The sequence below is a fragment of the Doryrhamphus excisus genome, chromosome 21, assembly GCF_030265055.1.
Source record: "Doryrhamphus excisus isolate RoL2022-K1 chromosome 21, RoL_Dexc_1.0, whole genome shotgun sequence".
Classification (NCBI taxonomy): Eukaryota; Metazoa; Chordata; class Actinopteri; order Syngnathiformes; family Syngnathidae; genus Doryrhamphus; species Doryrhamphus excisus.
This window is the reverse complement of record NC_080486.1, coordinates 12,357,440-12,372,797: the sequence shown is the minus strand read 5'-3', so window position 1 is coordinate 12,372,797 and position 15,358 is coordinate 12,357,440. Positions and strand designations below refer to the sequence as shown.

General features: G+C 47.3%; 1 protein-coding gene across 3 annotated transcripts in view; it reads left to right on the top strand.

Annotated features, from left to right (window-relative positions):
- LOC131108942 (dipeptidyl aminopeptidase-like protein 6) overlaps positions 1-15,358 on the top strand; it is an 84,424-nt gene that overhangs the window by 26,214 nt on the left and 42,852 nt on the right. The gene's annotated exons all lie outside the window — the stretch shown is intronic.

Sequence of the window (15,358 nt, the reverse complement as noted above, 5' to 3'; positions counted from 1 at the left end):
TTTCATGATGCAGTTCAGCACTGCAATCAACAATAATAATCCTCCAAATGGCCCCAGGGTACATGTACATGCAAAGTCGGTAACAATCAGGAAACTGTAAGCGCTCCTGTCATATAGAGGATCTTTCATTAGCGTTTTTGCAGGAAGTGCTTAAAAAGAGCACAGCACGCCTATTGTATAGAGGATCTTTGACTGGTGCCGCTTAAAAAAACAGCAGAGTGCGTCTGTCATGTAGAGGATCTTTGAGTAGCATTTTTCCAGAAGCTGCATAAAATCAGCCTTGTGCTCCTCTCATTTAGAGGATCTTTGGCAAGAGTTTAAAAACAGAAGCTGTTACAAGATAACCTCTCTCCTGTCGTATATAGAGGATCTTTGACTAGCATTGCTGCAGAAGAACAGCAAAGGGATTGAATTTGGTAAAACCAGACAGCGACTTTTTTTGTGCCACTTTTTGCAGGATTAAATAAGACCAACTTCAAGATTAAATCCAAAAAGGCATTCCTTTGTGTATCGCACATCTTTATCCTATTTTACAGTAGCAAGAAGAAAAATGGGCATTCCGAACTTTTAGCAGGTTTGTTTAGAAACGAGAGTGCCTCGTGTGAAAGCTCTAATCCCTTCTTACAGTCTTGCAGGATTTCACAGGTGTTCTTGTTGGGTGTGATTTCTCACACACACACGCACACTGACATGAATAGAACGTGAGGGTGATTCATTGACTGCCTCTGGCGTCTTTGTTGGTGCGTTAAGTCCGAGCTGAGCTGAAATCAATGCAAACGGTGATTTATGCTCCCTCTTCATCACTTCTGACGGGGGAGGCGCTGCACAGGTGGATCTTTTGTCGGATTGGTTCTAATCGAGCCTGGCGAGCTGCTGGTGGAAAGTGGCGAGCCTAAGTGCTGTTCATCAATTGAGGAGCATCACAGCATATCATAGCAATTCTGAAAATTCAAGTATGCCCTCTGGTGGCTTATTGGAGACTTGCTAAGCAAATGGCAATTTTGTATATATATATTTTTTTAATGGTTGTAATTACAATATATTAGTCATGATCACGTATTGAATTTTTCCAATATTAAATGTAGTCTTTCAGAATAAATTGATATGAAATGATGAATAGAAATTTGATTTAATTGATCCCTTAATCACATTTCTTGAAAAGCCCCCTCATGGTTCAGCCCAGGTTTTTAATATTTGATTTGGTCTCGACCTTTAAGGTTAATTAGACGCCTCCTCGGGTGGCATTTAGCTTGGTACAAAAAAAAAATAATGGAAATGTACTTTAGCAATCAAAGGTTTCATCCCTGAGGTGTCATTTAGTTTTTTTTTCCCTCTCCCTGCAGAGTAAACATCTATTTTCTTTTTTTGTCTCAGTCTGGTCCAATCACCACGCTGGTAATGAGGCTCAGGAGAGAGCTGGGATTCAGACTTGTGACACTTGGTGTGTGTGTGTGTGTCTGTGTGTGTCTGTGTCTGTGTGTGTCTGTGTGTGTGTGTGGTTGAAGTCACGTACATTTATTTTTCACAGCCAACTCGTCACACTTACTCTGCGGTCTAATGGCTTGGCGCCTGCACTTTGCATTAAGAGCATGAGGAGGAGCAGATAAAGGCACACACATGGGGGGTCTGGGGGGGGGGGTGGATTTCTCATGAATACCATCCATGAGAAGGCAGAGCTCTCAAATCATTCTATTTATCATAATAGTAATAATAATAATGCTGATCATGATAATGATTGTAATAATGTAGCACCCTAAGTGATATTTGAACACGTTAGTGTATTATGGTTTGGCGCGACTCGGCATATTAAACCCACTCCACGTGTAAGCAGACTTGCACGTAGTAAAACCTTAACGACTTCTTTACGTAGCAATGCTAAAAAGACTGCATCAAGTTTAATGTTGGCAAACACGCCCGTACAAGCTACTAAAAGTCATACCCTGGCATAAAGGTCCCCATTAGGGTTAAGTCGTGTCCTTACAGCCGCTCAATCACTTCGCTACACATCTTAAAATAAGACCTTTATTTGTGAGTTTGATCATGTTTTCTTCTAACCTAGCATGGTGTCCAAGTGTAATGTTCATGTTATGACTCCTGGGGCTTGTGGTGTCGCGGCATTTGAAAAGTGCAGAAGACCTCCGTGGAGGCACACTGACTGCTCGGAGCATGTGCCCGAATGCAGTGCACCTTTCTGGGCCACTGCAGGTGGACACTCCCTCTCTGTTGTCTGGTTCTCCTGACCTCCGTGGCCTCACATCGGCTGCTTGTGCCCCCAACATAGCGCACCTTGCTGGGCCAGAGGAGGTAGCTCCCGCCCCTCCATACTGTGGTTCTCCTGGTGGTAGTAGTAGTAATGATATTTGATGTATTATATGTATATGATATTTGATTAGGATCCTAATTAGTTCCAGTCTTCCTTACCTCCAGGTGTGAACAGACTGCGGTCCTTAGCATTAAAGCTCCACCCACGAGGCCGTGTTCCAAAAGCAACCACCTCTTGGACGTATTTAAAATAGGACAACAAGGCATGTAACCATAGCGACTCATGTCGCCGTGCCAGCCATTATAGCACATCCAAGATGGCTGCCTTTTTCCTTTTCATAATTCATAATGACACGCGTCCGAGATTACTAATCGTCGTCCTCGGCTGATCAAAGTGGACACGTCGGTACGCGCGGCGTGTGTCCCGCTGATGAATTATGCAAAGCGGGGCAGGGCCGCAAAACCAACGACTGCTTTATTTATCATCTGGAAGCTTTTACTAACCGCAGCAGGGGAGGTGGGCGGGGCTAAAAGCCCTGTGAGCACACGCTCCCTCGCCGTGTCATGTTTAATAGACACATCAAGGCCTCGTGCGGCGCTTTAATACGGGGGGAGGGGCTCCTCAAGTCAACGTCTGGCCGTGTTTGGCTTCTTCTTTGGCTTTTTAGCGTCAAGTTTGCTCAGTGGCTAATAAGTTTTCATATATCAGGAGTGAACACAAGTTCATCCCTGATATTAAACCGTGTCAAATCTCATTGGGGATCAACTTAAGTTATTACGGTGACTTAAACGGGTGTTTTCCGTAGCCACAGTTTGACCCCGGTTTGATTTCTTTTTATTTGCATTAGTTCCTGATTTGTGGCGAACAAATGGTCTCCTTGGAGCAGTAAAAAATGATCAACATGCCCCCCCCCCCCCCCCCCCCCCCCGCCTGTGCTGGAAGTCTCAACTTCCTCCCGCTGGCCGTCTGGTGTCTGACTGGCAGCAACAGATGGCGGATAAGAAGTTGGCGGGGAATGAATTCCCGCTTCCTCCTCCCGGTTTTCCGACTTTTTAACACATTGAAATCAACACGGAGCTTGGACGCGTTATTTAACACGGAAGGCAGGTTTTGCTTGTGCAGGTGTACCTAATGAAGTGGCCAGTGGGCATCATGGGATTCAAAGTGAGGTGACGTTCTCTCTTGGTACCACTAGAGGCTCTCCTGCTCCTGTTGGATGCCAAGCCATCCGCCATCTTGGTATGAAGATGCACATGCTAAGTTATGCTAACATAACAGATGTTGTTTCTTCTATTTGCTGAGTGGAAATGACTTTGCATAGATTTCTCCAAACGTTAGCACAAGGCGCTTATCGTATTGTATCATCAATCTATTATTCATCACTCGTTTTGTTTCCTCAGAAGAAGAATTACTTCAATAATGAATGATATCAACCACAGTCTGGACCTTTTTATTTATTTTTCCTCTCCTCGTGTCATCTTTTGAGGAATTGTTGCTTTTATTATCATCACTCTTGCTTCACCGAGCTTTCTGACAAGCTGCTGACAAGCACGCCATCTCCTCCCCCGACAAAACACCTTTGTGGCGCCTCTTAGAAACTTTTGGCCACGTTCCATTCCACTCAGGCACACTTGGAAAAAAAAAAAAAAAAACACCAAAAACTGTTTGAGATGCACGACTTAAACACTGGAAGTCTCAGGGGAGGGAGCTTCTTCTCACTTGCAGAGCGTGTGGAACGTTTGTGGGTTTGTTGTTGTTGTTCTTCTTGAGCGTGTGGAGGCTTCATGTACGGCAGGAAAACAACTTCCCTGCATTGTTTGCAGTGGGAGCATCATCTGGGATTTTAACTGGGACGCACACTTGCACGTTCTTTTCCGAATCCTGAATCACGGGTACTTTTTGCAGTTAACTCGTTCACTGACAGTCAACACTGCAGCTAGCTAAAGTCAAAAAAAGTTGGAGAAGGTTTGACTTTCACTGATTCATGAGTGCTCGACGGGTACCTGTTTTAGAGTCCAGCTTCACTGACTCATGGGTAGCGGTCCAAGATTCGACTTTCACTGACTCATGGGTGCCTGATGATGATCAGAGTTTCACTGACTCATTTCATGCTTAACGGATACGCAAAGATTTTAGCTTCACTGACTCACAGGTACCTGGTAATGATTCGGTTTTCAGCTACTCGCCGGTACTTAAGAGTTTTTGTTTCACTGACTCATGGGTACTCTATTCCGATTCCTGTTTCAACAACTTGTAGATTCAAGTTTTACAGATTTTTTTCAGTTTCATAGACTTGCATACTCAACATCGACTCCAGTTACACCGACTCACAGGTACTCAACGAAGATTTGAGTTTCACTGACTCACGAGTTGCTATAGTGACTCACTGGTACCCGTCTGAGATTCAAGATTCACTGACTCAAGGGTGCTGCTGCATTTCGCTTTAGGATGTTGTTACTAGTGTAACCATAACCGTGTCAAAATATGTCAAAGGTGACAGTTTGACCCTGGAACAGATCATTTTGTTACCTATGTGTTTCAGAATTGGAAGAAATTGTTTGACATTTTTGTGCATCCACGCTGGATGGTTTTGGATCTCCTTCAATGGCGTAGGTGTACCTAATGAAGTGGCCTTTAGTGGTGTTGTGTTCCACTGATCCGATAGCAAGCCTCGCCTTCTTCCCAACATGGAATTGCTCTTCTTCCCTTGACCCCGGGATCATCATCATCACCATCTTCCCCATCGTTTGCTTCCTTCCTGCTGCCATCTTTTTTTTTCTCCAACACCTTTTGACCCGCCGTTCCCGCTCTATCGCGCCCGACCAATTGAAGTGTGACATCACACGAGGGACCTCGAAGGGGTCGAGGCCGATACGGGCTCGCCTTGACCTCCTGGTTGTCAAAGCAGGGACGACATCCCATAATATACCGCAGCCAGATGAATAAAGGAAGCGGGGCGAGAACCTCCTTGTTTCTCACACGCGCACAAACCCCCCCCCCCCCTTGAAGCAGTCAGCGGTCCATAACAAACGACCTCATGCTTTTTTTATTTCTTCTGAATCCGTACGCTCCATCGTGTACGGGCGAGCTCGGGGTCGGGATGAATGTGCCTTGCTTTCGCCGCCCGTTGGTGAGGAATGAGTCTCGCATTTGAAGTGAAGGCAAACACCAAAAGGAGTAATACTGCTTGAAGTAGTAGTAGTAGTAGTAGTAGTAGTAGTAGTAGTAGTAGTAGTAGTACAATACGGACTCACTTCCTGGTTACTGACGGCTTGAATCAGTGAGAAATAGACTTGGATCTTTTCTATGCAATTGATATGGGAAACGTGTGTGAGTGAGTGACGGGAAGAAAAGCTCTGATCAGCTTGCGTGTTTAGTCGACCCTTACGTGTGTTTGATGTGTAATAATGTCATCTAACGAGGTCCGTTTATGATGCAAACGGACTCGTCCATTTCATTTGACTGTGATTCCCGGTGCCGCATCAAAGACGGTGGCGACGCGGGATAGCGACGTGTCACTGTGAAAGACATCAATGATTCATGCCATTTTCTTTCCGAGCAAACATGGGATGGCACGCTGCCTTGTGAAGCAGGATGGGATGTGGGGATGATAAAGGGATGGAGCGCGATGGCGCAACAACACGACGATGGCGGTGATTGTCTGCTTTTGATGGCGGCGTCCTGTATTAACGCGGCGCTTGCACAGATGCTGGAGTGAAGAGCGCCACTACACGCTGCACGCACCACTCAGTCGATGTTGCACCGAGGGCCTTGGCACGGAGGGAATAATGGCTGCGGATGCCCACGCACGGGCATTTTTCAAAACATTCCGACTCCTACATGGGAGCCCATTTACACTCAGCTTGATGAAACATTTGATGCTTTGAAAAAGCAGCAGCTTAGTGGAAGTAGCATGTAAGGGTGTGCAGTATGACTGTGACCAGCGGGGGCGCTGTTATTTCGGTTTTAAGTACGTATGAACCCGGCAGGGTGTCTCCATTTTTGTTACCTTTTGTGTTGCCTGTGCCGTTATTTGACATATATATGTGTGTATATAAACATATACACCACATGGTGGCGCTGTGGCTCTACAGAACCTTTTGTTTTTGGCAAATTGCCCCGAAATTTGGTTATAAATTTGTGTCAAACTTGAACAGGATTGGTTGAAAAACATGGCCGCCATCACACCTACCTATCATCATTGAAACGCAAGCTAGCACGTATTTGACTACATCCCACAGGGGGGCGCCACAAATGAGAACTGCCCCCCCCCACTCGAGAAAGAGATTTGTTTTCCCCCCTCGGCGATGGTCACGCTTGGCTCGGGCCGCACGCCGAGCGCCAGTAATAACTTCCTGCGTGTGTGCGGCGCCGTCATGTCAAGCACACGTTTTTTTTTTTTTGTATTTTTCTCATCACGCCGTCATGGCGGCGCATCACAGGACCGAACAAATGGCATTTCCATGTGATTAAATCTTTTTCAAGTGATTAAAGTGGCTTTTTATTGTAATGAGGTGGAGCCCTCGGGCAGGAAGATTCTTTAATAGAATATTCCAAATTTAAATGAGATCATTGTGGTGATAATTCATCCGCATGCATGCGTGACATTAAAAAAAAAAGGCTTCATGATAAAATATATTCCTTTAAACATCTGTGTGTGTGTGTGTGTGTGTGTGTGTGTGTGTGTGTGCGTGCGGGGAAGCATATGCCGGCAGTGAAGGCGTGATGTTATAAATAAGAGCCATCACAAAGTAGAACAACATGGACGCCCACATTGTTTGCACTGTCTGATGATGCCTGCGTTTAATCATGCTGCACTTGATGGGGGGGGGGAAAGCAGCAGTGATGTTTTTGAATGGAGTCCTATTTAAAAACAGTCCGGGCAAATTCACCACATGTTTAGGAAAGTGTACTTCATATCTGGCATTAGTTGATTATATAAAAAAAATTAGCATATTATAGCAACACACACAAGACAACATTGTCATATATATATTCTCATTATGTCTATTGTCTAATATGAGTGAAAAGGTGACTATAGGGGTGCTATATCACCTCGAGAGGTCTCTGTATTTAGAATATTGTAAACAGGGTTTCTATCTACCGATCTACCTGAACTACATCCAACATCCTGTCTCCGCTTGTTGTTCCAAAGCTTGCTTTGTGTCGCCGTGACGACAAAAGGGTGTTCCCCCCAAAGTGTCACTTGATGGATATTTTCACATTTTGTTTCCACCTCCCCCGTCTCAATCAGCCCAGGCGGCCATGTTGGCGCTGTGATGGCTGAATAAACAGTTTAGCACTGATTGTTCCCCTGCGCGGCGGCTCATCCGAAGGTGTTGAATTACCTCGGCTCGCTTATTAGCTTACCGTCTCATCACACGCGGATGCACGGAGGGCGGGATGCTGGAGATGCTGCAGCTGCTGCAGTTCACGTGAGGATTCTCCAAAGTGAAAGGCCAGCTTGACTGCATCCGGCCTCCATTAGCGCTTATTATTAATGCTGCTGGAGTTTGGAGATGCAGGGCCTGATGTTGTTTGCGTTCGCTTGCGGGGGGGGGGGCTAATGGTTCTGGGTGGGGCGGCGGCCGCTGTTTAAAAAGGGAGACGCTGACGGGGCCCGGCCGAGCAGAACATCTGCGGCGTCAAGGGGGCAGGGGGACGGCGAGCGTGAGCTAACGGGCCAGCACCACAATGATGTTCGAGCATCCGCTGGGGACGCCGCTGGGGACGCCGCTGGGCCTCGGGAGGAAGCCGTCCAGGGTGGAGACGGCCAAGAGGTTCTGGAGGGTGAGGTGTCTGTTTCTAGTTGGCCACTTTATTAGGTACGGCATCTTACCATCTGCGTGTAACGTTCATGGTTCGGTTTATTTGCCAAGCGTGTTGACTTCATGTGTTTACCGTTTAAAGTCCTAATCGTTAGCATACGTTTTTCTTGCTTGTGACAGCCGCCACATCTAAACGTGAAGATGAAGGCTCGCCTGACGTGATTGGAAGCGACCAAATCTAACGCTGCTCGTTAAAGATGCCTTTCAGGTCCCTCCGTGGCGCTAATGAGGCTAACCGATGCCGCATCAAAGGCGCCGCTTGTCAGTCTTGTTCAGGAAGCCAAAGTCTCTTAATCGGAACAAACCTCCTTACCAGTCCATCGGTCTCCCAGTCCTCAATCTTCATCCTTTCGGGCTTTGGGGAAGGACGGCACACAGGAAATCATTTTGTGATTGTTGTGCTGTGGCAGCGGTTTTACTGAACTCGTCCGGATGATCATTTTTCACTTCCTGTCTTCCTCGCGACACGATCCAATTGGTCCCCGACCTGACAGTGATAAGTGGATTTACACCAAGTAGGATTCCTGATTTATAAAAACACTATTATTAGAGACCTCTAGACATGAAATAACAGCCCTATAGTCCTATTGGAGACATAAAGCTCAGTAAATATGTTCTTGTGTGGATTTTTTGGGTTAGCCATATCCAAGCATGAAACTGCGGTGAGGGACAACTGTATTATTGTGTTACACAATCTCAACCCAAGGCCACAAAATAAACTTCTTAAGTGTAAAATAATAAGACTTTCAAGGGTGCAAAATAACTAACCGGAAAGAAATGATAGAAATATCTCTTCTCTAGTTGAAAAAATTGGCTAACTCCCTTTTTGAGTCGTACTGGAGTGAAAAGTAGCTCTAAAAAGTCAACTTGGGTATACTGTGTTAGCAGGACATATCCATGTTAATTGTGAGTTAATTAACGTTGAAGTATAAAAGCAGGGGTGTCAAACTCAATTTACTTGGGGGGGGCTGGGCGAGACTGGGCCGCATCAGTTTTTAAATAGCCAAAAATTTACCACTTCCACACGGATAGGGAGGTTAACTATTAACAGTTATTTAACCTTTAACATGAACATTAATCAAACGTAATCATTTATTCTGCGTACATGATACCGTACAGCATCCATATCAAACATTAAACTTTCATATCAAGGCGGGGGCCTCAAACTAGTGTCCTGCGGGCCACATTTGACCCGCGGGCCGCGTTTTCGAGACCCCTGATAAAAGCATTAAACATGTACGAACTGCGGGGGGGGGGGGGGGGGGGGGGTACACACGCTGCCTGTTTGTGCATAAAATAACGTTTCTTTCCCCAACTGGATCAATTAGAAGCCATAGTATTATTAGTAGTAATGGGCCTTAGTTTATGAAGCCATTGTTTACGTTTGCATCGTTGCATAATAACATGAAGTCATGTTGCTGTCACAAAGTGAAACTAGCCTTCAGGTTTATCAAAGCTGCGGCCCGCATTTTGGTAAAAGGTTGTGCCATCAGAAGTGAGGTTCTAATGAAAGCCCAGCAGCAAAATGCCAGCAAGTCGATACCAGATCCTTGCGGGGACAATCACTTTCAAAGCCTTCAAAGCTAAGATGGCGTCCGCTTCTGAATACAGATCCCCCCTCGGAGCAAAGCGCCCGGCCGGGCTAGCAGAACCTAATCTGGACTGGAATCAGGAGCGAGTCGTGACGCGTCCTGTTCCTTTCTCCGAGCTGCCATCAATCTCGGCGCGGCGGGCCTTTTCGCTTCAATTGGGGCCGCATCACTCACGTCGGGCGGGCGCTCTGCGAATCGCTGCATCGACCCGCTAAGTTGTACTCGACCCCACTTGACTCCACTCCATCAGGGCGCCGCCGCCCGCAGAACCGCGCCTCCTGCGCCTCCCGTGTTTACATTTCCAGGCTGACGACGGGCTTAGACTCCTTCACCTTCGTGACAGCGGCACTTGTTGGCGGCGCCGCTCACGCTCAACGCCGCTTTATTTGTGTTTGCTCGGGTTTTAAGGTGTGAAAACTTTATTGACACGCAGTTTGACGCCGCTTGTTGAAGGACGTTCAACTTTCCTCCGTTGGTTACACAACCTTGGCTTTCAACGACGTGCTAATTCACACTCTTTCTCATCAGCTGGTGTAGCGTGGTGGCTTTTTGTGTAGCGCGTCACGTTAGCTTGCATTTTGGCATAGTCGTAGTGTGTATGGCGTAGTTGTTCACATGCTTACAACACTGTTGCATAGCATGGTGTAGTATATTACTATTGCATATCATTGTGTAGTGTGTCACGTAGTTATGCTGCACTGTTTGTGTACGCGGTGTGTTGCGTCACATCGAGGACTCTCGTTGTGTTGCATGTGTGTATAACACAAGTGTTGTTAGGAAAGTAGGTCTCGTATGTGATGCAGTGTTGCACACGCACAGGAGGTAGTGTGCAAGTGTTGCGTAATGTAGCGTTCCACGCGCGCATTTCCCGTTTTAGTGTGCGACAGTGCGGTGTCTCTCATTGTGTTGAATGATCCCGTTGTGTAGCGTTTCATGTTTTAATAGTCAATGTGTTTCTGTTGGTGCGGTCTTGAACGCGCCACACTTTTTGTGTAGTTTTTTTTTTGTGTACTTTGGAGTGTTTGTGCTTTGTTGCGTATTCACACGGCTACCAGCAGATGGTAATGATAGAAAAAAAAAGGAACACCGAACGTAAATTCCGCAGTGACGAAGATTTAGCAACACGTTGCAGTTGTGGGCCGTTTGTAATTGTTGGACGCGTGCTGCCGCAGCGTCGAGGCGCTAATTTCCAGCGCAAGGCCTGACTTTTATGTGGGCATCAAATATTTATGTTTTAATGGCGCCGATAACGAGCGCGGCCGAGTTAATGGCGCATTTGCCTCCCTCGCCGGAGATGGAAATGAGACCTTCCACAACTTCCAGCATTTGCCATGTTGAACGTGCCTTTGGAAGAACGATGTAATATCGAAGTGCGAGCGTTTAGTCCTGAAATGTCAGTGAAGAGCGCTTTCCGTTGGAAAGGATTGAAAGCGAGGTGCCGCCATGACTTTGTGGGACTTGCGTTGGCTTCTCCAGCCAAGAAACGCTGGCCTCCAGGAGGGCGGCTTTCGTGCGCACGCATCAGCCGCAGGAATATTTTGGGGGCTGCCGACTGTGCGGCCGCAGATAATGGCGGAATTAGCCCTTGGCTGACAGCTGCTAGCGCATGTTGAAGGCGGCGGGCGGCGACCCGCCCCGAAGTCCACGTGCGTGCGTGCACGTGAGCAACACGCGTGCAGCTGCGGCGTGCACGACTCCTGGCTCCTGTTTTGGCAACGGAGCACGCTAATTAGCGCCTCCTCGCTGTTGCCTTTCATGGTGGACGACGCGGGGGGGGGGCCCTCCATCCAGTAGTTAGTCCTCCAGCCCAGCGTGGGGGGGGGGTCACGCTCTGTGGTCATTCATGATATGAATATACTCATTATTGTAATAAAACTATCACTAGCATATGCTAGTATCGTTGAAGGTGTTTAAAGACTTTGACATTGAACGCAGCAGCAAAGCGGATCCAGGTTGGTTTTGATAATGGGCGGTGGGTGGGGGGGGGGGGGTTGCTTTGTCTTCTGTCAGAACAAGGAGTCATCCTCACCATGCCCCCCCCCCCCAAGATATCAGCAGAAATGCAGACAAATGGCTGCAATTTTAAGAGAATAAAGTCAAAATATTAAGACAAAAAATAATTTTATGCAGGGAACAAGTTGCAATTTTACAAGAATAAACGTAGGAGGAAACATTTTTAAATTTTTATTATGTCTACTTTTAAGACATAATATGACAAACAATACAAAATAAAGTTATAATTTTGAAAATGCGGTGCATTATATGTTGGGTAATAGGAGTGTAAAGGTGACTATAGGGCTGTTATTTCATGTCTGGAGTGCTCTAATCATGTTACGCTATTCAGAAGGTCGTTTTCTATGCTGTAGCTACGAAACTATTCCGTTTATGAAAGAAGGAACTCTACCTTGTGGGAAGGATTCCAGTGTCTGTTTAGCAGCATACAGGAAGTGGAATTTGGCGATCCAAGGACGCATTTCTACGCATATCAACGCCCGTGTCCAATTGTGGCGGTGAAGGATGCTTAATCTGGAGTTTAACGTCGGATCCAATTTTCCTCCAAGTCTTGCTCCACCCCCCCTCCATGCATACATACTGTACGTCTCCAACGTGATCCCAATATCTGACACGTCCCTTTGGTCCCGCTGAGCCCACAAAGCTGGAAATCCGCACTGCTTTTTTTTTCCCCCTCCTGGCAGGAACGGACGGCAAAGCAAAGCCCTCGCTTGTGATGAACAGACATGTTGGCCCCGCTGTGACAAATGTCCACCCCCCCCCGACCCGATTCATCACGGTCCCGAGCGGCGTCGCCAGCGGCACACCTGAATGTGTGCTGGAGATTAGCTCCCCGTGCCGTTGTTTGCTACTTCATCCACGCCGCCGTATCGCCACTTTTAAGGTCACGAGGAGGGATTGCACTAAAACATCAGTCACGCTGCTGGAAAAGCCTTTAAAGGTGGAGCGCTGATACTTATGTCTCTAAACCCCTTGGGGGGGTAAGGGGGGGGGGGGGGAAAGAAAGTGCCGAGACAGGCGATTTTGTGAGGGAATAAGTTCTAATGGAGGAATGCAGCAAGGCCGCCAATCGCCTGTGCTTCTCTTTTCCATAAAGCTTTCCTACTAACCGCCATCATTTTTGTTTGTCCGTCGCATTACTCATTCATTCTCATTCAGTCACATGACAAAGTGTCTCCATACTTTTGGTTGGTGCAACGGCGCTAGAAATACTGATGATGCGTTAGAACGACATCTTGTTGGCGTCGGCATGGCGAAGCATTCAGGAGGTTAATGAAGTTGGCTGACATCTTTTTGACCATGCGGCGTGTTTCTCCGTGAGCGTTGAAGTGGCGGCGTGCATTCCGCGTGGCAAGGCAAGGTCACGAGTAGAATGAATGAATGTTGCCCTCCAACATGAGATGTTCATCTCTCATGCCGTTTGTGGCCTCCATCATTTCATTTGCATATTAAATATGCTCTTTAAAAAAAAAAAATCCAATTTAGCCCGCTAATATGGCGGCCCTAATGGCTTCCTACAGCTGGCGTGGTGCAGCACGCTCTCGCAGAAGCTTTTACTGATCTGGCAGCAACTTCCTCGCAAATTGCCTCTGAGCTGTGATGTTAGCGCGGCTTAGTTTACAGCGCGGCGTAAACTTGTAAGCTAGCGTGTTGTGCTGTTTGACAGGATGCATCATAAACAAGATGCAGGGCTGATCAACCCCCCCCCCCCCCCCTCTTTGCTGATTAAACTTTTACACTGATGCACTTTAATGAGAAACATGAGGAATGTGTGCGTTTCTTAGACGTACCTTGGATCCATTAGCATACCCGAACATCAAAGAATGCAGATATGCTAGCAACATGTATATTTTGTTTAAGGTGACCTAGCATAGTGTTGCTAGTACAGCAGAAGCAGGGCTTGGTCATACCATTTGAGTGATTAAAAAAAAAACTGTGCGTCCCATTATAGTCTTTTTTTAGCTGTTTGTATACCTTTATAATTTGTATATATTTTGTTTATCTTCATTTTGGGTCAGTGGGTCGTATGTCATTTGTCCTCCTATGGTCTGGTCTACCTCGTGCTTGGGTGCGGATAAGACACTCGCCGAACGCGAGGACGCTGCCCCACTGCTGGAGGCCGAGCTGGGGATGAGAGTCCTTGGCGGGAGCGCCGCTGCTGAGTCAGCCCCGGCCGGCATGGTGTCCTCCGGGAAGATTATTTGTCACTCGGACCGTATTGATTCTGAGCCGCTCACAAAGTCACGCTGGTGTTCCGTCGATATCTTTTTGGTCGGGCTCTTTGTGGTCCCTCCCGGTCCCGCTTGAAGAGGCTTATGTGGTCCTGTTGTGATGAAGCCTTTTTTTGCAGTCGTCACGACAACAGATCACAATGATGCTGATGTGTCCTCTTTGAGAGGATCATTAACATTTACGAGCGCTGCGAGGCAAATGGGAACCAAAAGCTCCTTTTTCCGAGCGCTATTAGAGAGGACCCTCGGTCCGGATGAAACCGTGTCCTAGAATGACTCGGTGGCACACACTGGCCACTTTATTAGGAACAGACACAGCCGGAGTTGCTGCAGCCGTGAACGCTTCCAGAAGTCATTTTACTTTTTGTCCATTTGTGGCATCCTGGGCTGATTCCTCCACACCAAACTCATCCAAGCATGCCTTCCTGGTCCCGGGAACGTCTCTGAACCCCACCAACTTGGGCCCAAAGAGCGTCTTGGTCAAGCATGATGGAGGATGCTGAGAGCGGCGTCACTCCAAACAGAAAAAGTAGTGCGTGTACTCGCCGCTTCCCGATGTCGGGGCGGCGTTCCACCCATCTAGTTTGTCTGTTACAGAGGAGAAAATTGCTTGCCCCCCCCCCCGCTGCTCCCGTCTCCACTCTTCCTCGATAAATACACCTCGGCCCGAGCACTTTCTCCAACGCTTGACTCCAACGTGTGTGTGTGACTCATCGGCCTTCGCCACTCATCCGTGGAATGCCGGCATCGGGCTGGAGGACTCCATCGCTACATGCCGGATGGTGACCTTTCACCTCCAACCGCCATTACGCCGCGTCCTCAATTACGTGTGTAGGTTCAACTACATACTCTAGTTCAACGCAAGCCCGGTAAAAGATCCTCTATAAGAGGATGCTCTGCTGTTTGCAGACCCACTGCAACAAAATGATGATCAAAGATTTTTGTTGACAGGAGCACCTCGTCAATAATGATCTGTGAAAGAAGCACTCTCCTCCTTTTATAGCGCGACTAGTCAAAGATCATTCATACTGTATGACAGGAGCACTCTGCTCACCTACTATAAAAAAACACGAGCCAAAGATCATCTATATGCTGTTTTGGAGGACCTACTGCCAAAGATCCTGTATTTGACAGTTGTCACTGTTTTTTTACGACTTACTGCACAAGGTGGCATCCCAGTCATGTGATTGACGGCTTTATTCCATGCGGGCAGGAAGGTGGCGCAGGACAGGAAGTTTGGCGTGCAGGTTATGCGCCGGGGATTGTGGGTAATTGCCTTCAGCACGCCGCCTCGCTCTTATAATTAAGTGCGCATCACATCAGCGCCCCATCGCAAAGACCAAATCAAAACCGCCGACGAGGAAGGTATTAATTAACAATAAGCACATCTCGTGAGTAATTGGCTGGCAGTGCATGATGGGAACACGTGGA